This window comes from Canis lupus, chromosome 8, assembly GCF_048164855.1.
Source record: "Canis lupus baileyi chromosome 8, mCanLup2.hap1, whole genome shotgun sequence".
Lineage (NCBI taxonomy): Eukaryota > Metazoa > Chordata > Mammalia > Carnivora > Canidae > Canis > Canis lupus.
This window is the reverse complement of record NC_132845.1, coordinates 18902447-18929632: the sequence shown is the minus strand read 5'-3', so window position 1 is coordinate 18929632 and position 27186 is coordinate 18902447. Positions and strand designations below refer to the sequence as shown.

At 42.7% G+C, this 27186-nt stretch overlaps 1 long non-coding RNA gene and 1 other non-coding gene across 2 annotated transcripts; one reads left to right on the top strand and one right to left on the bottom strand.

Annotated features, from left to right (window-relative positions):
• Positions 1–2471: 2471 nt before the first annotated feature.
• On the bottom strand, positions 2472–25340 carry LOC140637930 (uncharacterized). The gene is made up of 3 exons (XR_012035034.1): positions 24833–25340; positions 22986–23161; positions 2472–2833 (listed from the first exon to the last, which is right to left on the bottom strand). It is a non-coding gene; the product is annotated as an uncharacterized lncRNA (long non-coding RNA).
• Positions 7938–8142, top strand: LOC140639257 (small nucleolar RNA U3). The gene has a single exon (XR_012036046.1). It is a non-coding gene; the product is annotated as a small nucleolar RNA U3 (small nucleolar RNA).
• Positions 25341–27186: the final 1846 nt, after the last annotated feature.

The following is a 27186-nucleotide window of genomic DNA, read 5'->3' as shown; positions in this document are numbered from 1 at the left end:
CTTCAGAACGATTTAATTATCTCTTTTCCCAGAGAAAGACTTGCCATGAATTAGCTTGTTGAGAATTGGCATGGAACCAAGGATATGTTTTTCTTTTCTTGATGAAAATAAATTATTGGCAAATAATCTTGCTGGGTTATTGCACTTTTTGCAATATTTTTGGTTGCTATGCCCACTGCTGGGTCTAACTACACAAAGGTAATTTCTGTAGACTTTTTTATTGTATTGAGGAGATCGCCTTTTCATCACCGATGGGTCTCTGCCTCTCTCCCACGTAATAAAGGTGTACCTCCTTTATATTCTTTCCAATCACATTTTTTAAAACGATTTTATTTATTTATTTATTTGACAGAGCAAGAGAAGGAGAGAGCGCAAGTAGGGGGAGCAGCAGAGTCCCCGCTGAGCAGGGGGTCCAATGCAGGGCTCCATCTCAGTATCCTGAGATCATGACCCGAGCTGAGGGCAGACACTTAACTGACTGAGCCACCCAGGCGGCCCCCCAATCACATTTTGAAACCCCAAATTTCGTACAGCATCAAAAGCACTGAATACTCTCTTAGAAACCATGGATTTGAAATGGCCTATGCTTGTATGTGCATTTCACACTCAGAGTTAGTTCTCTTGTGACCCAGAAGTGTGGAAAAATACTGCTTCCTTCCCACTCTATGACATGCAAGTGTTTCTCAGATCCTTCTTCTCTAGGAAGACTTCCTAAAACACAGGAGGTGTTCTGGTTCCCTATTGCTGCGTAACAAATGACCCCAATACTTAGTGGTGTAAAAGAACAATAAACATTCAAATTTCCCACAATTTTTGTGAGCCATAAATTCTGAAGCAGCATAGCTGGAAGTCTTGAATCGAGGTCCTCCAGGGAGTTGCAGTTAAGATGTTAGCCAGGGTTGCAGCCATCTGAAGACCTGTCCGAGGTTAAAGGACCACCTCCAAGACACAGCCAAAGATTCACTTCCAAGACTCACTCATACGGATGCAAAATTGGTGTTGCTGTTGACAGGAGGTCTCCATTCTGCCCTATGCGTGGCCTCTCCACAAAGCTGTTTGGGGTCCTTTCCCCTGAGTAAGTGAGCCAAGAGAGGCAAAGACAGAAGCTGCAATATTTATCATGACTGAAACTCAAAGGCACGCACTGTCACTCCACGGTGTCCCAGTACGCATACACGGAGGGCATTATCAGGGTATGATCACCGGGAGGCAAGGATCATTGGAGGCTGTCTCAGAGGCCAGCTATCTCAGGAAGTAACGCAAGAATTCTTTCAGTTCCCTTGAAATCCACTCCAAATATAAAAAGAAAAATTACAAGGTAAGTTCTATGAAGGCAAAGCCTTTTTTTTTGTTTGTTTGTTTTTCTCACTTACCCCCTTGGAACACAACCTAATAGATTCTCAGTAAATGTTAGTGTAATGAATGGATAAGATGAAAAATCAGGAAAATTTTTTTTTTAAAGTCTCAGTAAAACATCGTAAGTACTATATATATATATATATATATACATTTTTAGTTTTGAATGCAGCAGACAAATGCCTGGGGTATGTGATACACAATGCCTTATCACAATGTAGACACCAAATAAACACTGAGAAAATAAGACCCCCTAAGTACATTCCAAGTTGGTCCAAACTCATCAACTTTTAGAAGCATGATTTCATCAGGAAGGCAGTGGAGCACAGGTAATAGACTCGGGGTTATTATCAGAAGTCAGATGAAAACCAGGATCTCAGTCTCCCTACGTACAACAGTAGAGGTTTGGGTAAATGATATCAAAACCACTTCTTGCATGAACATTCTGACATTCTTTGACCTCAATTTGAATTTCACCATACATATAAAACTAGGCCTATGAGAAATTATTTCTGATCAAATTTATTGATTAGATAGCTCTTCCACATGTGCTTGGCTTGCAACTAAAATGTGTACATAGGTCTGGGTTTGATTAAGGTCTATTAATCTTCAGTGGGGTAAATTATTACGTCTCTTTGTATAAAAATTCCAGAAGATTCCTGGGAAAGAATTTAATAGAAGTGAGAGTTTGGTTCAAAAACAATTTCTTAAAAATTGGAAGGAAAAGGTTATTTTAGAATCATGGGGACGCCTGGGTAGCTCAGCGGTTGAGCATCTGCCTTTGGCCCAGGGCATGATCCCAGGATCCCGGGATCGAGTCCCACATCCGGCTCCCTGCATAGAGCCTGCTTCTCTCTGCCTCTGTCTCTGCCTCTCTTGTGTCTCTCATGAATAAATAAATAAAATATTTTTTTAAAAGAATCAGCCCCATGTCTACTAAGCAATTACCTAATTTCATAGCATGTATTCATCCCCGACCGAACCTAAGAGATGGGCTGATATTAAAATAGACACATTAACAACTGCAGCTGGTTTTTCACGTATCACCTAAAGCTGAAAACAGTACTCCAGGAGCGGTCTGACCACAAAGGAACAGAATGCATTCCTCTACCTGGGGCTTTAGAAGGCTGGAATTTTATTTGGGGGGGGGGGTGTGCATTTTGTCACCTCTTGATTCATAGTGAGTTGACAATAATCAAAACTGCACCTAATGTTGTAGTCACCACGTCTTTGCCTGAACCTTGTATTAAACATCCTCTTGTTAGAGTCGTCCCATCGTTCTTAGTCCAGGTGTCCTTAGTTCCTGCTTTGTGCCACTCCTGCTTGGCAGGGTTTGAGTTAACATCCCCAGGCTCCTCCCTTCTCCTGCCTCCTGTGTGGTTGGTCTCCTGCCGGACCCACGATGGCCATGGGAGCCCCATGGCAGAGTTCACACGAGGCAGCCTCCGCAGAGCAGGGTGGACGGCAGAGAGTGGATCTAGAAGAACAAGGGCAAGACATTCAGCACATGTGACCTTTTCTGGGTCCTTAATGAAAAGGTAGACCACCCAGGACCGTGAAGGGAAATCTTTTGCACAGCGCTAGAAATTTTTCATATGATAGTGATCTATTAATCTGAAATACACAGTCTGTATGGGATATATAACCAGGAATATTCTTTTCTTTTGTGTATTTTTTAAAAAGATTTTATTTATTTATTCATAAGAGACAGAGAGAGGCAGAGACACAGGCAGAGGGAGAAGCAGCCTCCATGCAGGGAGCCCGGCAGGGGACTCGATCCCGGTACCCCAGGATGATGCCCCGAGCCAAAGGCAGACACTCAACCGCTGAGCCATCCAGGCATCCCATTGGTGTATTTTTTTTAATTTTTGTTTTTTAAGTAGGCTCCACACCCAACATGGGGCTTGAACTCACGAGGCCAAGATTGAGTTGCAGGCTCCACCCACTGAGCCGGCAGGTGCCCCTAACAAGGAATATTCTTAACATACTAATGCGGCCTTCTCCTAGTACTAGCGCTTTTTTTTTCAGTTTTATTAAGATATGATTCACACATAGAAGTCACCAATTTAGTGTATAGATCAGTGGATTTTGGTATATTCAGTTATGCGACCATCACAACAATCAGTTTTAGAACATTTTCATCTCCCCATAAGAAACTCCATATTCATCATCATTCATCCTTCATTCCTCCTCAAACAGACCCAACCCCTGGCAACCACTAATCTATTTTCTTTCTCTATAGATCTGCCTATTCTGCACATTTCACATAAATAGAGCTCTACAAAATATGGTCTTTTCGTATTCGGCTTCCTTCACTAAGCATACTGTTTTCAAGGCTCATCCATGTTGCAGTATTTATCAGTGTTTCATTTCTTTTTATTGCAAAATGATAGCTATGAACGTCCACGTGCAGGTGTCTGTGCGGACATACATTTTCATTCCTCTTGGGTATGTGCCTAGATGTAGGAATGCTCTACTCATATGGGTCATATGGTAACTCTATGTTTAACTTTTTCAGAAACTGCCAGAATGCTTTCCAAACTGGCTGCACCATTTTACGTTTCTACAAGCAGCCTGTGGTGTTTCCATTTCTTAATATCCTTGCCAACACTTACTATTTGTCATTTTCATGATAGCCATCCTAGTGTGTGCATAGTATCTCCTTGTAGTTGTAGTTTGCATTTCTCTGGTTGCTAAAGACACCAAGCACCCTTATGTGCTTATCTGTTGTCAGCATATCCTCTTTAAAGAAAGGTCCATTTGGGGCACCTGGCTGGCTCAATTAGAGGAGCATGACTTTTGATCTTGGGGTCATGAGTTCGAGCCCCATGTTGGGTGTAGAGATTAAATACCTAAAACTTTAAAAAAAGAAGAAGAAATGTCCATTCAGTCTGCTGCCCATTCTTAAAAATTAGGCTATATGATTTTTGTCATCAAATTATAAGGGTTGTTTACAGATTTTAGATATATATACCTCTTATGATATGTATGTTTGCAAAACTTTTCTCCCATGATGTGAGGTGTCATTTCAGTTTGTTGATGGTGTCCTTTGAAGCATAAAGTTTTTAACTTTGATGACGTCCAATTTCACTATTTTTTCTTTTGTGGAGTGTGCTTTTGGACTTATATTCTAGTCCTGTTTTGAAAGTACTTTTTCTTAGCTTCCTGTTCAGGTTTAGAAAAATAGTTCTGATTTCCCTTTCCTGCTCTGAGTAACTTAGAATAGTAGAAGCTAATATTTACTAAGCACTTACTATGTGCCAGGTTTTAGCTACGAGTTCAGACAGCTTGGGTAACCAGCCCAGGGCCCCAGGGCTAGTAGGGATTCATCCAGTCTGATTCCGGAGCCCATACATCACTGTCCTACTGGACATATCTTCCTCATCTTGACATTTGTTTCATTTTTGCAGGAGGAAAACAGGGTATCTGCTGTTGGTGTTGGACAAGTTACACTGTCCATGTTCTTTGTTCCCTTCCCTTCCCTGGGGTGAGTCCTCCACCCCACCCTTTCTAGGACTGCCAGAACTTACAAAGTCTCCAACACACACATACACTTGTCCAAAAAGGCAAAACAACACCCTCGTTCATGGCACAGGATACCAAGGCCCCAATGCCACAACCAAAGCTGCCTGGACCGACCCTAGTGATACTGAGTCTTCTTTGGTTGTGACAGTGTCTAGGGACTGACATCCAGGTGCAGCTCTGACCCTTCCTGCAAGTGAATTCCGCTCTGGGGTTACCTTGGAACTCACACTGAAATGCCCTCAAATTTAATACAGCTCAACTGTCCATTCAATCAAGTCTAATCACGCAGAGCAATAAATGACAGAAGCAAGGCAGAGGAGCTCTCATTTCTTCCTCTCACTTTGGTGATATTGAGGTTTAGACTTCCACTTTAGGTTTTCTAAATAAATGAGGTGAGAACTATGTAATAGGAGGCCACAGGCTTCTTCCCCTACACCCTGCCCTCTTTCCCCTTGTAATCTATTGCCCATGGGAGCCATTTGAAATTTCTTCAGAATGTCTCTCAGAACTCAGCCTTCCTCTCCTACTTCATCTTTCTTGCCACTGCGTCTGTTCAGGTCCTTCTGGTCTCTTAGGTGAACTAACTGGACGCATTTCACAGTCTCCTCTTCAATCTAATGGAGTTGAAATAAATTCTCTCTTCATGTTGTCTTCCTCTGTAGATTATGAAATCTTTAAGGTCAGAAACCAAAGAGAATTAATTTCCCCAGAACTAAGCTGAGACTCTGCCATCTAAAGGCATTGAATCAGCATTTACAGAAGGAATACTCAGTGCCGAAACGTGCCCAGCACCTGGAGTCACCATGAGATGTCGTGTGAACCAGCTGTTTCAGAAACCCCTTCCTACCCTGCTATGAAGTGCATGGACTTTGCTAACATTGGGGGGAGGTGGGCACAGATATCAAGCCAAAGTAGGCGTCTTGTCTCACATAATTCTTTGCAGGGGTCATCTGTTGACTTGGAAACTCCCCTTTATCCTAGTTGTGGGGGAAAGCCTGGACTGTGTCCCTCTGAGACCCACCTCTACCCAGGCCCACCAAGTGCTCAGGAAGTCGGTCATGTTTCCTAAACACATCCACACCCAGTATCCTGAGCCTAAACACCCCCTGAACACCGACGAAGGAGCCCCAAAGAAGCCAGGTGAGCGTTTCGAAGTCACTCTAGTAGGAGAACAGTAGTGATACCCGCTGGGTTACCTGCTCGCTCTGACCCCGTGGGAGCCGTGGAGGTGAGCAGACAGGACCAGGGCTCCCCTCAGGCCTCAGGGGCTACACAGCGATGCTGCATCGCTCTCCACTGGTGCCCAAGCCTCCGTGGTCCTCCTCACATCCTCTCTCTAAGCTTCCCAGGTAACACCTCCCACCCCTTTGCCACAGAAAACTGCGCCATTCCTCACAAGACAAAGTGGTCCCAGGGGCTGCTCTCTCTCTCTCTCTCTCTCTCTCTCTCTCTCTCTCTCTGGCTGCTGTCTCTTCAGTGCAAAATTAATGCCTTGGGCTTCAGCTGGATGTTGAGGAGAGACTCCTCTGCCCAGCCTGCCGCTAGCTCCACGCAGGACGGGGCTGGGCCTGGCGCCCAACACAGGGCGAACCTTCCAGGCCTCTCCCTCTCAGGCGGTGAAGGCTGCAGGCCGCGGCAAGTGTCATCCTGATTCACCCAAGGACGACTGTCTCTCCAGGGTCCCTATTACTCATCTTCCAAAGATAATGCAGGCCCGTAACAGAGGAGCCAAGTATTTTTCAACCATTAACATGTTTTTCACCTGGCCCTATGATGGAAGCTTTGGCATTAGCGGGCTAAAGTCCTGTTTGTTTCCTTCCTGGATTTATTTCATTACAAAGGCCCCTTGTTAGTTGAGGATGTTTGTTTACTTCCTATTATAGAATTTCTTGATCCCCAAATCTCTCCCCAGATGGAACCGGGGGCGGGGAGGATCTCTGTTTATCCTGCCACAGCCGTAAATAAAAACTTAAAAGTTCACCTGTAGAAGTAGCAAGATAATCGCAAAGGGAATGTTTGTGGGTTCAGGGCCTGGATCTATAAAGCATCCTTAAGAAACTGACATCTTCAATTTCAAAGGAAATTGTGAGATTCCTAACCAACATGTGTCTTTTTGCCTAGGGGCTAGACTCTCAACTTGTCCCCCTCCATTTCCAGCTCACTATCTGCAAGATGAAAGGAACCAATCTAAGATTTCTAGAAGATTCTTGGAATTCAATGTAATTCAATTAACAGTAACATCTACTGAGTATCTGCTATGTGCGGCATTGGGTGGTAAAAATGCAATTTTGTGCCATTCAGGTAGAAAGTCCCATGGTTTCTATTACCTGCTTTGAGAAATTGTGCTGGAACAAAGGTTGACACAAAAAGTATTATTTCTTTTGCCTTGTCAACCTAGCAGCAAAGGAAGAAAACATTTTTCCAAAATGATTTATCCTAAAAACCCTGAGCCCTACAGGGGATTCTCATGGGATAGGTCCCTGGGGTTTATGGAAAAGCATTCCAAACTCCTGCTCTTTCCTTCAGTAGCGACTTCACTTAACCTTGACAGTGACAAAGAAACTTCTTCAAGGAAAAATAACTTTAAAAAAAAAAAAAAAAAAAAAAGAAAAATAACTTTAAAAGGAAAAAAAGAAAGATATGAACAATAATTCAATCTTAACCATTCTTCCAGCAGGAAATATGAGTATATTAATGGTATCAGAAAAATATGTTAAAAGAAGCTCAACTGGAAAAAGAAAACATAACTTTTTCTTAAATTCTTTCAAATGACAGAAATTATTCATGGGAACACAAAAGGGAGCAATCTCTGAGGGTAAAACATGCTATTTTACTGGTGGGTCTTTAGAAATACCCTAACTTTCCATCCATCCCAGTTCTAAGAAATCAACTTCCATTTGAAAAGTCCAGGCTTAGGCAAAAGAATCTATTTAACTTACATTATAATACAAAACATTGTTTGCCAGAGAACTTCCATCACTTGTCTGGGTAGCTGCTGCTTCTCTCCCTCTTTTTTTTGATAATACATTACCAAATGATTCTAAATTCTCAGATGCAAGACTATACTCTCAAGCATCATTTCTACAGTTTGTTACTAGAGAAGTGTCCTAAACAGGTAGAGCGCTGGAAACGGTGAGGAAGAGAGGCAGTGTTCTCTCCTGAGAGTGAAACTGGCTCTTCATGTTGCTTCTGCAACTATTTTGTCACTGATGATCTTTCTTTTCTTCCTTTGTGAGAGGGAGGAGAGAGTGGCTTTGTGAGAGAGAGAGCCTCCTGAGGGGCTAAGGAAGGAAAGAAAGAAGAGAGAGAGGAAGGAAAGAAGGAAGGAAAGAGAGAAGGAGGGGGGAAGAAAAAAGAAAGAGGGAGAGAGAAGGAGGGAGGGAGGGAGGGAAGGAGAGAGGAAGGGGGGAAGGAAGGGATAAAGGAAGAAAGGAAGAAAGAAAGAGGATAGAAGGAAGGAAGGAAAAAAGAAAGGAAGAAGGAAAGAGGATAGGAGGAAGGAAGGAAGGAGGAAAGGAGGAAGGAAGGAAAGAGGGAGGGAGGGAGAGAGGAAGGGAGGAAGGAATTCTCAGATGCATTTGCCCTTCCATCTTGATTCCAATGTCCGATGTCAGATTCTAAATGAAATTTGCACCAGTAAACATGCAAATGGAGGCTTTAGAAGTAAGAGTCATTCTAGATAATTTTCCCTTTTCTATTTATGAAAATTCAAGTTTTGGTGTTTTTGTTTTTGCTTTGGTTTTACATCTTGGGACACGGTGTCACCTGCTACTTACTGATCAAAACATAAATTCAGTTGTCATCCTTAATTCCCTTTCCCACCTCCCTTATGTCTGAACCACATACTTGTCCTGTTGGCTCTGCCACTGGATCACCATCCGAGCTGTCTGTTGCTCCTGATGTCCGTTGCTGCTGTCCTGGTCCAAGCCACCAACATCTCACACAAGGAGTACCACTCTGGTTTCCTAAAACCTCTTCTCCTTCCACTCTTCCTCCCCTAAAATTCATTACTCCCATAGTTGTCAGGTTGATCTTCAAGAGCTTAAATCTGATCATATTACTTGATGTGGGACACAAAGGCAGAAGAAAAATTAAGCTTCCTTACTACCTACAGCCCATTGACAAGTCCTTGAAACAGGCAGGGTGCCATCCCTCTAAGGATTCAGTTGCCTCAATGTTGAAACTTTGCTAAGGGCAAAAGGTAATCTTAGCCCAACCCCCAGAATCCTACTTTAACAAATAAAAATTCCTTTGGAGGGATGCCTGGGTGGCTCAGTGGTTGAGTGCCTGCCTTTGGCCCAGGGAGTGATCCTGCAGTCAAGTCCCACATTGGGCTCCCTGCTTCGAGCCTGCTTTTCTCTCTGCTTGTGTCTCTGCCTTTCTGTGTCTATCATAAATAAATAAATTTTTAAAAATCTTAAAAAAAAAACTACTTTGGAAACTTCCTTTATCTCTGCCCTCCAAGATACATGTTGGCAACCACCCACAAGCATATGACCGACCCACTGATACACATCCTAAGGGTTTCATGACTAAGGGTTTATTGGATAGTAATAAATGACCTTTCCCTTACTAGCTAACCTCCTCAAGGTCCTGGAAACCTTGCTTCCAAAATCCCTCAAAAACATGCTATCCCTAACCTCCTCCCAACTTGAAAGTCTATAATGAACCCCTTCTCATGACCTCACTGCAGCTCTTTCTGTCCATGGGTCCCATCCCCAGGCTTTAATAAAACCACCTTTTTGCATCAAAGGTGTCTCAAGAAATCTTTCTTGGCCATCAGCTGCAAACCCTAACGTCTTTCCTACATCATTACTCTTCGCCCCCTTGACATCTTCCATGTCTTTCATCACACTAAAATAAAATGGAACCTTCTGGCCTAGAAGGCCCTGTACTCTTTGACCTACTGCTTTGACCTTCTTGCATATTCCTCACCCCTTACTCATCACTCCCCGCCTCTATTAAACAGTATTTCTCTAACCCAAACATCAAACTTTTTCTCACCTCTCAGAGAGAGGTGAGAGGTGAGAGGTTTTGAGCACCTCTCAATTGTTGTTTCTCTTTCTAGTGCTCTCTTTAGATTCTTCCTATTGTCCTTTCTACCCTACGAGGACTCCATGGAATAGCACCATAGGGATCACTGGGAACCTTATAAGAGATGTAGAATCTCAGACACAATCCTCACCTACTAAATTATAATCTGCACTTGTACGAGATCACCACTAGATGCATAGGCAAATTATAGTTTGAGATCTAGTTTAGGTCTCAATGCAATTGTTATCTTCTCTGAAAGGCTTAGCTGACCCTCGAGCCAAATTAGCTTCCTAAATCACTCTCTTTTACATGTATTTGTATTTTTTTTGGCAGTTAACTCTATTTTATTAAATATTTATTTATTTATTTATTTTAGAGAGAGAGTGGGGCAGGGAGGAGCAGAGGGAGAGGGAGAAAGAACCCCAATCAGACTCCCTGCTGAGCACAGAACCCAATGTGGTCAGATCCCATGACACTGAGATCATTACCTGAGCCAAAGCCGATTCAGACTCTTAACTGACTAAGCCACCCCAGCGCCCTAGCAGTTACCTTTTGATGAAAATATCTTATTTGTTAGCTAATATCTTTATTGGTTTTTCCCCCACTAGAGTGTAAGCTCTGTGAAAGCAGGGGCCATGTTAATGTTGTCCACTACTCTTTTCCCACCTAGCCTATCTCATCAATACCTTTCGGATAGATAAATGAATATTCAAATACAATTTTAATCTTAATGATCAAAGAGATGGTGAAACAGAACAAGTTTTTGATTTGTGTTTAGCCGTTTTTTTCTGACATAATTATCAGCTAGAATAATTTTCAATTGAATCAATTGTTTTGATACAAACCACTTGCAGTACCCTAATGGAATTAAAGGAAGGAAGAAGGAAAGCGGCAGGAAGGAAGGAGAGAAGGATGGCTGGCCTTGGAAGATGACATGGTAGTAAATGAAATGGATTGCAAAGGACTACAGCAGATAGCACCACAAAGGTAAGTAAGAGAAAATCATGGCAGGCTCTCCAACGTGATATAAATTATGCTATTATTACTATTTCTCGACTTCTAGAGCTTGTAGAACATTGAAAATGAAAGCTTTATATTTCCTATTGTGCTGCCAGGACTATATCACCAATTAGTAGCAATAAAGAAGGAAAAAGTATGTTAACAACATGGTATAAAGAAAAAACTCAGTCCCATGTTTCTCCTTTCTTCTCATATCACCACATGACTACCATGCTCATGATGCCTTTGATACCAGATGTGCAGGGGGTTAGGTTTTTTTTTCCCTCTCACATCATGCAATTCTGTGACACCAGCTGGGTGTCCCACAAATTAACTCAATTCTGACATTTACTTGGAGATGGCATCAGATCAGGTGAAGGGCTCAGTCCCATGAGTCTGAGCTCCCATTTCAATGCCAGTTTTAAGTAGTAGGTCACCAGGTTACCCACAACTTCTGTTTGATGTGGCTAAAATCAGAGGTTCCCATGACCTCCACCCCCATTGATTTGCTTATTTGCTAGAACAGCTTACAGAACTCAAGGAAATACATACTTTTACCAGTTTATTAAAAGACGTGATAAAGGATACACATGAACAGCCAGATGAAGATATACATAAGGATAAGGTTGGAGAGGGTACTAAGGCTTCATCCTGCCAATAGGTGAAGTGTTCACCAATGTAAAAGCTTCCCAAAGCCCATACTATTGAGACTTTATGGAGACTTCCTCATGATCAGTTGTTAACTCCATTTCTATTGAGAGTCAAATTGGATAATTAAACATCAGGGATTTGTGCCTTGCAAACAGTAGGCAATCAATACCTATGTACTGAATGAATTAAGAAAAGAATGGTTCCTTTTCCTGATCTCTTTCAGGATGGATAACTCTGTAAACAAACTTAACACTCTCCTGGCCAAAGATGGAGAACAATGGAGAGCACAGTTGGAAGGGTATGCTTACAGCTCCTCAAGGAAACCCTCCCTCTCCCTGCTGTGAAGAGCAAGGAGCAAGGAAGGCCTGGTTTAAGAATACAAGGAGCATATAATATTTGTCCTTCTCCGACTGACTTACTTCACTCAGCATAATACCCTCCAGTTCCATCCACGTTGAAGCAAATGGTGGGTATTTGTCATTTCTAATGGCTGAGTAATATTCCATTGTATACATAAACCACATCTTCTTTATCCATTCATCTTTCGTTGGACACCGAGGCTCCTTCCACAGTTTGGCTATTGTGGACATTGCTGCTATAAACATCGGGGTGCAGGTGTCCCGGCGTTTCACTGCATCTGTATCTTTGGGGTAAATCCCCAATAGTGCAATTGCTGGGTCGTAGGGCAGGTCTATTTTTAACTCTTTGAGGAACCTCCATTCATTTGGGGAATATAAATAATAGTGAAAGGGAATATAGGGAAAGGGAGAAGAAATGTGTGGGAAATATCAGAAAGGGAGACAGAACGTAAAGACTGCTAACTCTGGGAAACGAACTAGGGGTGGTAGAAGGGGAGGAGGGCGGGGGGTGGGAGTGAATGGGTGACGGGCACTGGGGGTTATTCTGTATGTTAGTAAATTGAACACCAATAAAAAATTAAAAAAAAAAAAGATAAAAGATCTAACATAAAGCCAAATCTGATCCCTGCTGATGATGGAAAGCTTACTCTAATGAAGCAAGTATGATTTGGAAATAAATGACCTTGTTGCTTTTTTTTGGAGTGACATAGTTTGGTGATGAACCGCTATTCTGTTTTTTTTTTTTTTAATCTGTAAAATGAAGATATTATGATTTACCAAATGTAGTTCTTGGAAGAATAAAGTGTGATTGTAGAGGACTGGCAATGACACCTGGCACATAGTCCCAAAACTAAATAAATAATGACTTTTAATGTTTGGTGACAGATGGTAGTCACACTTAGGATAAGCATAGCATAACGTATAAACTTTTTGAATTTTTATATTGTACACCTGAATGTGATGTAACGTTGTGTGTCAACTGTAGTCAATAAAAAATAGTAACTTCCATAAAAAAAAAAAAAAAAAAAAAAAAGAATACAACAAGCAGCCAAGCAGCCCAGGTGGCTCAGTGGTTTAGCGGAGCCTTCAGCCCAGGGTGTGATTCTGGGGTCCTGGGATTGAGTCCCGCATCGGGCTCCCTGCACGGAGCCTGCTTCTCCCTCTGCCTGTGTCTCTGCCTCTCTCTCTCTCTCTGTGTCTCTCATGAATGAATAAATAAAATCTTGAAAAAAAAAAAAAAAGAGCATGTACCTCTTCATCTTGTGGTTGTAAGTTCAGGCCCCATATTGAGTATAGAGGTTACTTAAAAACAAAGTCTTAGGGATGCCTGGGTGGCTCAGTGGTTGGGTAGCTGCCTTTGGCTCAGGTCGTGATCCCCGGATCCGGGATCGAGTCCCGCGTCAGGCTCCCTGGGGGAGCCTGCTTCTTCCTCTGCCTGTGTCTCTGCCTCTCCTCTCAATCTGTGTCTCTCATGAATAAATAAATAAATCTTTAAAAAACAAAAACAAAAGTCTTTAAAAAAAAGAATGTAAGAAATGTACAGTCATACCATACCTGGTTTAATGCTCTGCTATTGCCTTCTGAGATTTTTAATAATTTTATCTTTTTTTTTTGAAGATTTTATTTATTTGTTCATAAGAGACACAGAGAGCGGGCGGGGGCGGGGGGCAGAGACATAGGCAGAGGGAGAAGCAGGCTCCCCGCAAGGAGCCGGATGTGGGACTCAATCCTGGACCCCAGAATCATGCCCTGAGCCGAAAGCAGATGCTCAACAGCTGAGCCACACAGGCGTCCCAATAATTTTATCTTTGAACTTGGATCTTACACATTGGTGGGACCAGGGAGCATGTGTGTGAGTAGAGGAGATAGGTATGAGTGTGTACTCTTCCTTGCTGTTCCATTTGCATGTGACATTCTTGATGTCCCATGAGCACAGAATTACCACGGATTCCCATGATGCCTGAGAGTTCAGTAATACTCAAGGCAAGGACAAGGTGAGTGAGCTCTGTCTATAACAGAGGGGGCTGTGCACTCAGAGTCCTGAGGAGACTTACTTTCCAGTTAAACCAGAACTTGATTTGAATGCAGAAAGAAAGAAATGGGACTCTAAATGTAAATAATGTTATTTAATAAATGACTAAAGAATCCTATCATATCCTTTCTTATTAATGTTACTTCCCTGTATTAACCAACTACATATGTAAAATATGATAACATAGAAAGGGAAAGATGAAAACCCAAAGTTCCTCCTCTTTTCAAGTCCTTTCTTACTCATCAGTAAACCAAAGGTAGAGTGTTGATAGAATGTATATGTATCATCTGTTGAAATGAAAAGACACGAGTTAGTTTTGTCTGGCACTTCCACTGTTCTGGTAAGAACCAAAGCTGCGTGCATGTCTGAACTACGAAATACAAATTGTGTAATTTCACTCTTCTGCATATAAGTTTAATAATATTCTTATATTGGTATTTAAAATGTACAGTGAAGGGAGTGGGCTAAATGGGTGAAGGGGAGTGGGAGATGTAGGCTTCAAGTTATGGAATGAATAAGTCACAGGGATGAGAGGTACAGCGTAGGGAAGGCAGTCAGTGGTATTATAGTAGTCTTGTATGGGGCCAGGTGGCAGCTACACTAGTGGTGGGCATAGTGTGACATATAGAGTTGTCAAGCCACTATATTGTACATTTGAATCTAAGCTAGACTTCAACTTTAAAAAAAGGACACTGCATAATGTAAAGATGGTAAATTTTATGATAATCCAAAATCGTGATTTTTCCTTAGAATGACATTAAGTAGCAAATTAGAAACAGCATCACAAGGCAAGAGAAAGAATAAGGCAGAAAGAAGAAAACTTCCTCTTTTAAAAATTACTGTTTTTACTTTAACTTTTAACTTGCTTCCAGCTACAGTAGCAAACTATCTCTCGAAGGACTTTCTTAAAGAAGATGAGCCTTCCTCTGTACCCCCTAAAAGCACCACAAAATATCTTGAACGTACAGAGTTGAGGACTTTCTCCATCTGGTGTGATTTCCCCTTGATGTGAAGATGTACTCATTAACCAACCCTTCTCTGGATGGAATAGCAGCTTACAGCTTGAAAGGTGATTGTTTTCTGTACCCTATAGGCTAAACCAAGGTTTGTCCAGACCAGAACAACCTGGCAACCACTGGTGAGATACGCAGATTTAAAGTTTAACTTTACACAAACAGTGCAGTGCAATCCAGGGCAAGGTCCACAGAGATAGGTCTGGCCACCCTTACCTTTTGGTGTCTTGATGGCTCTGGGTCACTGAGATCTTTAGGTTTTGGCCTCCATAGGGAGATTTCAAAGAGATAATGCTTCTTTTGGCCTGTAGACCTCACAGTCTGTAGCCAACTGGGTAACCAAAACTATTTCCCCTACAGAGCTCCTCAAGTGCAAAGCCTTGGGGAGGGAAAACATGAGGCAGAGGGTTCATTTCTTAATTGTACCCAAAAGGTTGCATGATGGCTGGTGGAAAGCCAGGCATGGGAAGTCAGAAGCTCTCTTCTTATCCACCATGTGACGTTGGGCAAGCCACTCTCCATCGCCTAGGCCTCTCTCCCCCCATCTATAAAGTAGGAACGATGATACTTACACTCCTTCTTCATGAGGCTGTGGTGAAAAGTAAAATTAAATGTTTGTATGGGAAAGTGCTTTTTAACGGTAGAAGTGTGTCCACAGTTCTAAAGCTGTTAAAGATGAAGGGTGTGGAAAACATTTTCAAATTAATGTTTTCAGTGACTTAACAAATGCTTATTAAGCAACCTCCATTAGTCAGTTTCCATTCTAAGGTGATAGGGATACAGCAGTGAATAGAAAGAGGCAAATCTCTCTCTTTGTGTCAGATTTGTCCTTTGTTCACCAGGGATAATGACTATGAAAAAAAGTAAGAGTGGAGTGGCAACTTCTCATTGGATCATGCGGCAGGCTGCGACAGTCATGGCACCTAACCAATCACACAGTTACGTGTCTACCTCCTCATGCAATGGGCCATGCTGTCCCTGACTTGTTCATCAGGAACCCAGGCCCTGAGGAGCCCTGAAGCTTCCATTCTTGACCTCAGTCCAACATTCATGCTGAACTAGATTCTAAAACAATGAGATTTCCCTGAAGAGAGAGGCCCTGGAACAGCAGCAGTGAGGTTCCATCAGGCAGGTAAGGCAATGGCACACCCTTGGGTTCAGTCAGATGATTGCAGCTGTTAGAACCCCAGTGAACCCAGATGACCCACAGAATTATGAGAAATAATAAATCTGTGCTTTTAAGCAGAGGCCAGAGAAGGCCTCTCTGATAAGGCGATGTGTAAACGAGAGCAGAAGCAGGAAGTTGCTCTAGATTGAGGTTTGTGTTGTCCCCAAGTCATATAGTGAAGCCGTATCCCCCACTGTAGCTGTGTTTGCAGATGAGGCCTCTCAGGAAGTCACCGAGGCTAAATGAGGTGGTGAGCACGCACCAAGGAAAGGCTATGTGAGGACAGGGCAAGAAGGCGGTTGTCTGCAAGCCAGGAAGAGAGTTCTCACTAGAAACCAAATTGGCTAGAACTTTGATCTTACACTTAAATCCTCCAGAGCGGTGAGAAAATACATTTCTGTTGTTTAAGTCACCCAGGCTATGGTATTTTGTTATGGCAGCCCAAACTGACTAAGACAGAAGCCACGCAGATATCTGGGGCAGAACATTCCAGCAGAAGCGACAGCTGGCATAAAGGTGCTGAAGTGCAGGCAAGCTGAATGCTGTACTGCTGGAACATGGGAAATAGGGCCAGAACTGGGGCCCTGGGCGTGGAGAAAGAAGGGGTGTGCAAATCAGTAGGCTGTGGAAGGACTTCGTCTTTTACTTGAAGTTAGAAGGAAAGGCTGCAGAGTTTGGAGGGATGGAGTGATATGTTTTCAAAGGACATGCACTTCTGTAATATTTGACTTTTATGTAACAATGAACATGTGCTCCTTTTGTAATCAGAAAAAAATGACACCAGAACATTTAGAGGACTACATAAGAATGAGCTAACAAATACAAGCTGTGTCCTTTAAGGCCAACATGTGGGTACAGAGGAAAGCAGGGGGAGGCAGAGAGGAATAAAAGGATGGGGGGTGTGCATTGAAGGTGATGAGGAGTGTCAGTCTCACCAGACCACTGGCCAGGGATTCTTGTCCTGTTCTCTGACTGTTCTCTCACTGGGGGTTGCACCTCTGTGGAATGGTTTTGGGCAAAAGACAGGGAGCAGAGGGTAGGGCAAGAACAGAGAATAAAGCATAGACTGAACTCGTTCTTGATAGAAATCAAGTACATCTGATTTACCCCAGCACTTACCCGATGCCCAGCTCCTAAAGGGTAAGAAGAGCTCGATTATTTCTTGAAGAAATGAATGCACTGATCCGAGTAGTTATTCTGCGCCCACTCTTCCATTCTTACCTCTCTTCTTTGTTAGTACAAGTGAATTCTAAAGGTGATCTTTAAATCGGAGTGGGTGTGGTGGTGAGTGGATCATCAACATAATAAAATTAAGGATTAAGCCCTGCATACCTCATGATCTGTTTATTAGTTTTAAAAATGTAACAGATTGAGGTGAACCTTCAAGTAAGGTTGAGATCTCACAGGTTCTCAGATAACCCTTTACATCTCATCATCGTTTTATCTAAGTGTGGACTGGGACTGCAGAGTTAGAAGTGCAATGGAAAGACTGTAGGAGTTGTGTTATCTTGCAAGACCTCCATTCACTCCCCCTCCCGCTTCTTTGGCTGGCAGAGGGATGAATAGACAAAGATGCTCAATGCAAGCCTGGACACAGAATACTTTCTAAATGAGCATTCTGTTTAAAACGAAAATGTGCTTTGCTATAAGCAACAGATGAATTTCCTAAACATTATGTAAAACCCACTTCTTTTTCTGAGTTCCAGAGGAGCTAACTGCTGAACAGAAGGAAATATTTTTTGTGTTTTATGAATGATCACCCCCTTAGTCATCTGTTCTGTAAATTTGGCATTTCATGGATCAGGTATTTTATTTTATTAAAGATTTTATTTATTTATTTGTGAGAGATACAGAGAGAGAGGCAGAGACATGGGCAGAAAGGGAGAAGCAGGATCCCCACAAGGAACCCCATGTAAGACTTGATCCCATGACCTCGGGATCACGACCTGGCAAACACTCAATCACTGAGCCACCCAGGCACCCTCAAGGATCAGGTATTTTAAAAAGTCTTTGAAGGAAGCAACAACCAATTATGTCTGAGTGTAGAGATAATTTTTTATCTTCTTGAATAGATTAGAAAACTTTGAACATGTTCAGCCCCAATGACCAGCCTTAGTGCAAGTTTCAAGTTAATGAAAAAGAAACACAAAATCCTTATCAGCCCAGTGAAGGGTGGGTACCAGAAAATGCCATTCCAAAATATGCCACTTTGGCATAAGGATTATTCTGAGCTGAAGGCAATTGAGAAGACACAGATTTTTAAAAACCCCCAAACTCTGCCCACCCCTATCTAAAAGTAGAATTTATATTTGCAAAGGTGCCCTGTCTCTTCCCTCTACTAGGAAGGACAGAAGTTAATCACTGGAAACAACTCTAGACCCTTATCAGTTCAGAGATAGCACCAGAGAAATCTACAAAACAATCTTCCTAAAACTACACCTTATCTACCATTCATTTCCCCAAATATTTGTCTTCCCACAATTTGCCACCCCTAGAAGCTCAAAGTCCTTTTGTTTCCTTGACACTTCACTAAAAATGTATTGTTCTGTTAAAATGCTATACAAACAACAAAATAAAGAGACAACCTACTACATGGGAAATGACGTTTGCAAATGACATATCCGATAAAGGGGTTAATATCCAAAATATATAAAGAACTTATATAACTCAAGAAACCCAAATAATATAATTAAAAAGTGGGCAGAAGACATGAGCAGACATTTCTCCAAAGACAACACACAGATGGCCATTAGACAAATGAAAAGATACTCTATATCACTCATCATCAGGGAAAAGCAAATCAAAACCACAATGAGATATTACCTGTCAGAATGGCTAAAATCCAAAACTCAAGAAATAATAAGTACTGGAGAGGATGTGGGGGGAAAAGGAACCCCTGTGCACTGTTGATGGGAATGCAAACTGGTACAGCCACTGTGAAAAACAGTATGGAGTTTTCTCAAAAAATTAGAAATAGAGTTATATGACCCAGTAATTCCACTACTGGGTATTCACCCAAAGAATATGAAAACACGAATTTGAAAAGATATATACACCCCTATTTGTACCGCAGCATTATTTACAATGGCCAAATTATGGAAGCGACTCAAGTGTTCATCAGTGGATGAATGGAAAAGAAGATGTGGTACATATACAATGGAATATTATCCATAAAAAAGAATGAAATCTTGGCATTTGCAACAACATGGTTGGACCTAGAGGGTATAATGCTGAGTGAAATAAGTCAGTCAGAGAAAGATAAGTACCATGTGATTTCAGCCTTATGTGGAATTTGAGACAAAACAAATGAACAAAAGAGATAAACAAAGGGGCAGCTGGCTGGCTTATTTGGTAGAACATGTGACTCTTGATCTCGGGGGCATGAGTTCAAGCCCTACATTGGGTATATATAGCTTACTTAAAAAAAGAGAGATAGGGTGCCTGGGTGGCTCCATTGGTTGAACATCTGACTCTTGGCTTCAGCTCAGGTCGTGAACTCAGGTTCATGGGATTGAGACCAAGTTGGGTTCCTTGCTCAGCAGGGAGTGTGCGTGAGATTCTTTCCTGCTCCCTCTGCTCCTTTCCCCTTCTCTCTCTCTCTCTCTCGCTCTAAAATAAATAAATAAATCTATAAAAGAGAGAGAGAGAGAGAGACAAATAAACAACAACAAGACCAGACTAAAATACAGAGAACAAACCAGTGGTTACCAGATGGGAGGTATGTGGGGGAATGGGTGAAAGAGATGAAGGGCGTTAAGAGTACACATATCATGATGGGCACTGAGTCATGTATGGAATTGTTGAATCACTATATTGTACACCCGAAACTAATCTAACACTGTATGTTAGTTACATAGGAATTAAAAAAAAATACTATACCAACCTAATTCTATCTATCCTTTTGAGTTACTCATCTCTGGGTGCTCCTGTGTATATGCATGGTGCACTTGTTAATAAACATTTGTTTAATTCCCTCTTGTTAATGTCTTTTGTCTGTCTAATTTATCAAGGCCAGTTCAACAAACCTAAGATGGATAGAGAGAAAACATTTTTTTGTCCTCCCTTTATCAGCAACCCGTTCCTTATTCTTTATGCAACTAAAATAGTCAACATTCCTTATTGAGGACCCAATAAATTAGCCCAAGATACAGTTCCTTGCAGCTATTCTTCAGAAATCTGTCTTCAGGCCTTTGGCCAGATGGGTCATTGGGTCTGACCCAAGTTTAGAGAACTACTTAGAAACATTCATAACCAACCAAAGAGGGTTCCTAATAATACATAGTCTGGTTACTCTGATTTGCTGAGCAAAATAAACAAGTTAATGAACGTATGAAAAGCTGCTTGTGAGACATTAAGTCCCCAATGACTTGCCTTTGCTGACTTTTGAAAAGAGAGAAAGGCACAATCCGTTCCTACTTGGGCAGTGTCCATTTTCTCAGCTCTAGCATAACACTACGTTTGAAAAGCTTTATTTATAATATATAAAATTATTTATATATTTAAAATAAAAAAATATATTTTTTGCTTATGAACATATCCTCCAAATATTTTAGAAACTTTATTCATGAAAACCATTAAAATGTATTTAGCATTCAGTGTGACAGATATTGTCCTAAGTGCCTCATATGTGTTAACTCACTGAATCCACACAATGACATGAGGTAAATACCACCATTAACCCCATTTCACAGATGAGAAAGCAAAAACACACCCATGTTAAGTAACTTGACTTCAAGACAGTTCCAGTAGCTGGAGCCTTTGCCACCACACTCTGTAGCTTCTCAGTCCCAGTGACAAAGAGCGGGTGGTGAACTGTTGGCAGAAGGCTCTATTTATAAACAGGGAATTAAGTCTGAGGCCAAGAATTAATCTAATTTCATACAATTAGGAAAGCAACTAAGTTCTAGCAACTCAGAATTCAGGATCTGTAGTTAACTGACCACCTCTTGCCATCTTCCCAAAAGCAAACTGCACGGGTCCTGATTCACTGCAAGTGAGCACACGTGTTATTTACCGTGTCTTTAGCTCTGGCTGGTGGAAGAATTGAGGCCATACTTAGCATGTGTCATTGAGCTAATTTTATTCTGTAAATAATAGAATAACTGTTTACAATATTTTAAAACCTCCCCACCTTTTTCCAGGCCTCCTCTGAGCTCCTTCTTACTGCTCCGTCTGCATACTTTCTTGGTCACCACTGACTCTAATTTTAGTCCTGGTGAATGAGAAGTTTCTTCTGCTTATATTGCCTGCACATTAATTGTCCTATCCTTTTGTTTTTGTCTTTGTTTTTTTTTGTTTTTTTTTTTTTAGTTGTCCTATCCTGTAAAAGCTCTACTCACTTTTACAAGGAGTCAAAGATCCAGAACACACATGTGTTTTTCAAATGACAATTCATGTTTTGGGTTAAAATATACTCCAGGCAAACCGAGCTCACTTTAGGTAAGATATTAGAACAAATTACAATGGATAAGGAACAATTATAAAGGGTAAGACAGGCCAAGGGGCGGGGGGGGGGGGGGGGGGGACCCTAACAGTCTGGGGGCTTTGAAATGTAAATCTAAAGGGGGCGGGCTACAGGGCTACCAGCAGGGGTGGGAATGTTAGTTTCCTCAACTTCATACATTCTTTCTTTCTTCTAAGCAGTTTCTTCCAGTAAAACTGGTTCTTTTTCCCCAGGGACCACAAATATCTGATTCTTGTCCTAGCCCAGATGGTGGAGTACAGTGACCGTCAACAGAAGAAGAAAAGAGATCCAGTAAAAATAAAGGTCAGGAGATGCAGGCGCCGGGTGCCGCCTGGGTTGGTAACAGCTTGCGAATCTGTCTGAAATGCCAGGCTGGAAAGAAAAGTCACATCTGCCCGGAGGCCCCAGCAAATGTTACAGGGTTTTCCAGCACCCACCTTTCTGGACCTGTTGAATGTCACTCTTCACCGCGTTGACTCTGCATCAAATAGTTAAGGCCGAGCTTTCTCACTTCTGAATAAATGACCGTGAGTAAGGACGGTCGTGCCTTGAACATGAGTGGAGGCGACTAATTACATTACCTGCTGGATGGGCCTCGCAGGACTGGCAGCCCCACAGAGGAAACAAGTCGGAACGCTGAGGACAGATGCTGAGACACATCAAAAACCTCTATTACTAAAGAATGAAGGAAAACCTTAGCTTGGGGGCAGATTTACATAACAGATGTCAACGCAGCTTTCACAACCTCTTTCTGATTTGCTGACGGAGCAGCAGAGCAGCAGACGTGTGCGTGTGGTTGGGTGGGAGAGTGCGGCCCGCGGGCAGGCCAGCCCCAGCCCCAGCCCCAGCCCGACGCTGCTGTCTGCTGCTTAGACGTGGAACCAGGGACGGGGGAGCTGATCTGAGTCTGTTGTTCACCTCTTCAAGGGGGCTGATGCCTTTCTCTTTGGTGTCTGGTGAGGATCGAATGAGAGGAGGTGTGCATCTTCTCTGATTGAACGGGGCCCTGATCTCCTGCTGCCTGGGCCCGGGGCGGATAGTCTAACCTTACAGTTTCCTCATCTGTCAAATGGGGATGATTCGCATCTCCCCAGGTTTGCTGTGACAAGTCAGAGTAAGTTAAGTGTCCAGTAAGCTAAGGGCCCAAGCGGCGATTGCTACTTAACATTGTCCAACCCACGTCCCAGGGTCTTCTTCCACCTTCAGAAATGGAAACCTGAAACAGGTAATCCCCTAAACAATAGCAGTTACTTAGAACTGAGGGGTGGAAGGTGTCATCTTCAATAGGCATCGGCCACTTCTCAGGCAGGAATGAAAATACTGACCTCGCCAAAACTTTCTGCCTCGCATGATGATAAATTAATAGCAAACTGTGTTTGCTCACCGTTTATCTCCAGGGAGCTCTGGGCACTGTGCTGACATAATCTTCACAACATCCTGGCGAAGAGATGATGAGTGATTTAATCACCATCTTCAAGAAAATGAAGGATGCAGGATTGTCCTCTGGATGGTGACCAGCTGTTTCCACCACAGCCAAAGCCAGATAAAGAGCCAGCAGGCCTAAGTCGTAGGAAAGATCTAGTTTAAACCCTTGGAGATACACCTCGAAGAGGTTTCCAGCCAGGAAAGTACTGAATTATGTGGCTGCTACTCTGAATTAGTTTCCCAGCGGTAAATTGAAGACACAGATTTCTTTACAGTATACACAAAGCCTGCCTTAACACCTGGGTGATCCCTTTGGGCGGGTCTTCCCCTCAAACGACTCCAGCCAATTTCCATGCCAGGCTGTTTGGCAGTTTCCCAGGGACATTCTGGAAAGGCTCAAATGAGCGGGTTATCCCACGGTTGAGTGAGCTTTGAGCAGCTAACCCAGACCAGGCCTGAAGGTGAAACAACACAATGGGTTGTTTAGACACCTGGGCTTGTGGAAGGGTGTCTATGGCCTGAGTATGTCATGAGAGCAGTTAAAGGACGTGCCAAAGCCTCAGACTCCTGAGGGAATGCCATGTATCCCCACTGCCTCTTCAAGCAGTCCACCAAAGTGGGACTATCCTGCTGCCTTCCTACGGCTGCCGCGGGAGTCAAAGGGAGGCATGGAAGTTGGTAGAAGCCACAAGCACCAGCAAAACCCCAGTTCCTCCCAAATGAGAGCCCAGGGAGAGGCAGCACCCGATGGTGGTAGAAACACCAGTCACCAGCACCGTCCTCTTTCCAGCTCCTGACGAGGACTTGTTCTTGATAGGAGTGCTCTTTAGGACAAGACTTCTCAAGTTGTAGCGTGCCTATACATCCCCTGGATATAATTTTGTTAAAATAGAGATCTTGATTCCATTGGTCTGGGTAAGAGTCTGAGCTTCTGCATTTCTCAGAGGCTCCCTGCACAGCAGTTTGAGCAGCAAAATCTTTAGGACTTGCATGTATAAGAACCCCCTAAGAACCGGGGGCGGGTGTTACACCTTCTTTATGTAACCCGTTCTTTGGAGGTGTCAGGGGCCCAGTCTTCTGTCCTGCTGCAGGGCCATACCTGCTTTGTTGCCCTGGGTCTGCAGTCTACACTGGACTCACTTCTATAACCTGCCATTTCATCATCAGTGGTGAGGAAAGGGCAGGCCTGCCCCTCCCTTTAAGGGCCCAATCCAGAAATTGCACATTCCCCTTCCATTCTGATCCTTCTGGTTAGAATTCAGTCACATGGCCACATCTAGCCCCAAGTAAAGTTGGCACATGTTTTATTTTATGCATATTTTATGCTCTGTTCTCAGGTATGCACTGAAAAATCCATACCAAGGAAGGAGAGAACGCATAGTAGGGGACGCTGACAATCTCTGTCACAATTGGGGATACAAAGTGACACTGGAATGGTATTGAGTACTTACTCTCTGGCAGGCACAGTGCCTTAAATGAATCCCCTCATCCAATCTTCACACACACACAAAATCACTGGTAAGTACTATTATTGTTCCCATTTACAGATAAAGAAACTGAGGCTTGGGGAGGTTAAGCAGCTTACTATGGTCAGGATTCAAATTCAGGCACTGTCACTCCAGGACCTGGAATCTTAGGAATAGGGAAAGGACTGATTATAGAAACAGCAGCTGGGGCCAGGCCGTTTCAACCCTCAGAGGTCCCCCAGCAGTGGGAGGAGGGTGGGTCATGAGTCTATGAGATGAAACCCTGCAGGACTGACTACACAAAAAATCTTGTGCATTCCATGAGAAAGACGATGCTTACCTGGGACAATTTATGTTGTATCTCCAGAGGCGGAAGGTTGAAGATGTTCTCCTTCCGAGTTTTGAGACTTGTGAACCAAGGAGTTTATTATTCCTCTGGTGTTGGAGGTATGGCTGTCATCTCAGGCTAAACCAGTCTTGAAAGGCAGTGGTCTGTGGCTCTGCTGTCCATCTCCCCACCCCCACCCCCCAGGGGTAGACAGTACTCTGAATACCTGGTGCATTGGTCGGAGAGCCACAGCTGGCCAGGACCAGATGGGACCACTTCTTGTGTCAGTCACAAGTTAGAGGACATTTGAAAACTGTTTTCCAAAGTTCTCCCCCCTCCTTCTTCTTTTCATGAAAAGGGCTTTTTGTTAGTACAGACTTTGTTTGGGGATTCAGTTGATAAAGGGACCATTTTATTGGAATGAATTACTGACGCAAGTGCTGCCAGAAATCCTAGCAAGAGGCCAGCACTCTGGCTTTTATTCAGCAAGGTGAATGGAAACAGCTACTGGGCGTTGGTATCAAGGGCACTTTGGAGTTCAGTGCCATCAGCAACTTGGAGTTTAGAGGAGGCAGTCAGAGAAAGTGCTAGCAATAAAATATAAGACTTTTTTTCCCTTATATATTTTTATATAATGTCAAATGGGCAGGAACTGTTGGCCAGGACTTCTATAGAATGAACTCTTTCTACCTATTATTAACTTGCTAAATCTCCACTACAAAGACTGGGGTCCCTGTAACAATTTCAGCTCATTCTTCTGAATTCTGGAAAAAGTCACTTTTCTCTGTTGAGCCAAATGACAGCTGGGGGAGAGAAAGTCAAACAGCCAAAAGTAAACCTCAGGTTTTGTGGGACTCACATAGACATGGAACATTTAAAGGTTCTTTAAAGTGATTCTCTTCAGATGGTGCTCAAAGGACTTTGCTAAAAGATATGAAAATACTAGCAAGCCGAAACTCATACATTCTAACTTGTTTTTCTCCCATGTCTGGGGTGTGCGGTGCCAACAAAAATTGGTGAAGACACATGGACTGACAGTGTTATTTCTCCATAATCTCATCTGCTGTTTTGTTGAGACTCCAAGACCCAGTATATTTGAAGTTTGCTAGATGAGTCAGCATTTCTTGTGAAACCTCTTTTAAAATATTGTTATTTGCAAACAGTGGCAAGGAATGAGGCACTTAAATCAATTGACCATGAACTCTTCAGAGTTCAAGGAAATCATTAAGGGCTGATAAAGTCAATAGAAGTTTGGGTAAGAGAAAAGGTATCCCTTGATGTTGTTTGAAGGCATGTAACACCAATCAGTTCTAAGTGACTGAACCCCAAGTATTGATTAGAAAACAGGTGCCCACGGGCAGGTGCCAGCTGTCAAGCTTGGGAGTGTCACACAGACTGGGTCCTACAGATCTCCCTGAAAAGCAAGATGAACAGCGGGGGGTCCTGCCATTTACACCTTTCAAAGACAACATGCACTTGTTTTAAGAAAGGAAGACACGTTTCCTAGTCTGTAAAGCAAGGATTGTTAAGATCTGGCCTGTTTATCTCACAAGCAAGACAATGAAACATCCTTCTAAAAACGCTGTACCCACATCTGGTGGTGGCATTACTATGCAAGGAGAACAGTGCCCTATGTGGCTGGCGGGAAGGAAACATAGAGGAAAGTTTACAGGTGCAAAACTTCTCTGAAGCTCCTCTTTAACTGTGCCCCCTCCCAGCCATCATTCATTCACAGATTCTACACGCCTTCTAGATTACAACTGTAATTCATCATTTGTATAATTTGCATTACTAATATTCTCTCCCCCACTTTGCCAATAGTTCTTGCCCATTTGTCACTTTTTATAAAGGAAAAAGTCTTACTAGCACCTTCCCTGACTGTCTCTCCTAAACTCCAAGTCACCCAGTAACTAAACTCAAAGTTGCTGATGGCAGTGCGCTCTGATAGCAGTAAAGCTCCAGGAGCCAGAGATTTTGGCTCATTCCAACAGCGAATTCCCAGTTCCCTGGACTGGCCAGTCACATAGTAGGTGCATAATCAATACTAGTGAAGACATCAGTGAATGCTGAAGACAAATGGAAGGTGCATACATAGTCAATTTGCTTATATATCCCAAATTTGCCCTTGACCTCTGATTTTCTGAACTTGAGATTTTATAAACTAGTCTTTCAGGAGGGAAGAGAGTGGCTGGGATGCTGTAGCTGGGGTCAGTTTTTAATTCAGCCAGAGAGGTCAAAGCTTTATTAGTGATATCAATTCTCAGAGTATTTATAAACTCTACAGCCAGGGAAGATTCACCACCACTTGCTACAGGCCAGTACCCTGAAACCAGCTTTGAGAGGAAAAGCAAGGATGTGAGTCCATC